Source organism: Arachis stenosperma, chromosome 1 (genome assembly GCF_014773155.1).
Source record: "Arachis stenosperma cultivar V10309 chromosome 1, arast.V10309.gnm1.PFL2, whole genome shotgun sequence".
Taxonomy (NCBI): Eukaryota; Viridiplantae; Streptophyta; class Magnoliopsida; order Fabales; family Fabaceae; genus Arachis; species Arachis stenosperma.
This window is the reverse complement of record NC_080377.1, coordinates 101,880,971-101,882,448: the sequence shown is the minus strand read 5'-3', so window position 1 is coordinate 101,882,448 and position 1,478 is coordinate 101,880,971. Positions and strand designations below refer to the sequence as shown.

General features: G+C 41.9%; 1 non-coding gene across 1 annotated transcript; it reads left to right on the top strand.

Moving 5' to 3' along the window:
• Positions 1-824: 824 nt before the first annotated feature.
• Positions 825-932, top strand: LOC130950137 (small nucleolar RNA R71). The gene has a single exon (XR_009073528.1). It is a non-coding gene; the product is annotated as a small nucleolar RNA R71 (small nucleolar RNA).
• Positions 933-1,478: the final 546 nt, after the last annotated feature.

Here is a 1,478-nt window from a genome sequence, read left to right as displayed (position 1 = left end):
TTGAGGTATTCCTCAGTGGCGTTCACTGCCTCTTCCTCCTCTCCTAGTTCGGCCATGTGGATCATGTTAATGGCCTTGCATTCTCCTTTAGGATTCTCTTCTGTATTACTTGGAAGAGTACTAGGAGGAAGTTCAGTAACTTTCTTACTCAGCTGACCCACTTGTGCCTCCAAGTTTCTAATGGAGGACCTTGTTTCAGTCATGAAACTTTGAGTGGTTTTGATTAGATCAGAGACAATGGTTGCTAAGTCAGAGTGGCTCTGCTTAGAACTCTCTGTCTGTTGCTGAGAAGATGATGGAAAAGGCTTGCCATTGCTAAACCTGTTTCTTCCACCATTATTATTGTTGAAACCTTGTTGAGGTCTCTATTGATCCTTCCATGAGAGATTCGGATGATTTCTCCATGAAGAATTATAGGTGTTTCCATAGGGTTCTCCCATGTAATTCACCTCTTCCATTGAAGGGTTCTCAGGATCATAAGCTTCTTCTTCAGATGAAGCGTCCTTAGTACTACCTGGTGTAGCTTGCATTCCAGACAGACTTTGAGAAATCATATTGACTTGCTGAGTCAATATTTTGTTCTGAGCCAATATGGCATTCAGAGTATCAATCTCAAGAACTCCTTTCTTCTGATTCATCCCATTGTTCACAGGATTCCTTTCGGAAGTGTACATGAATTGATTATTTGCAACCATTTCAATGAGTTCTTGAGCTTCTGTAGGCGTATTCTTCAGATGAAGAGATCCTCCAGCAGAACTATCCAATGACATCTTGGACAGTTCAGACAAACCATCATAGAAGATACCTATGATGCTCCATTCAGAAAGCATGTCAGAAGGACACTTTCTGATCAATTGTTTGTATCTTTCCCAAGCTTCATAGAGGGATTCACCTTCCTTCTGTCTGAAGGTTTGGACTTCCACTCTAAGCTTACTCAATTTTTGAGGTGGAAAGAACTTTGCCAAGAAGGCATTGACTAGCTTTTCCCAAGAGTTCAGGCTTTCTTTAGGTTGTGAGTCCAACCATATCCTAGCTCTGTCTCTTACAGCAAAAGGGAATAGCATAAGTCTGTAGACCTCAGGGTCAACCCCATTGGTCTTGACATTGTCACAGATTTGCAAGAATTCAGCTAAAAACTGATGAGGATCTTCCAATAGAAGTCCATGGAACTTGCAATTCTGTTGCATTAGAGAAACTAATTGAGGCTTGAGCTCAAAGTTGTTTGCTCCAATGGCAGGGATAGAGATGCTTCTCCCATAGAAGTCGGGAGTAGGTGCAGTAAAGTCACCCAGCACCTTCCTTGCATTGTTGGCATTGTTGTTGTTTTCGGCTGCCATGTCTTCTTCTTTGAAGATTTCTGTTAGATCCTCTATAGAGAGTTGTGCTTTAGCTTCTCTTAGCTTTCGCTTCAAGGTCCTTTCAGGTTCAGGATCAGCCTCAACAAGAATGCTTTTGTCTTTGCTCCTGCTCATATGAAA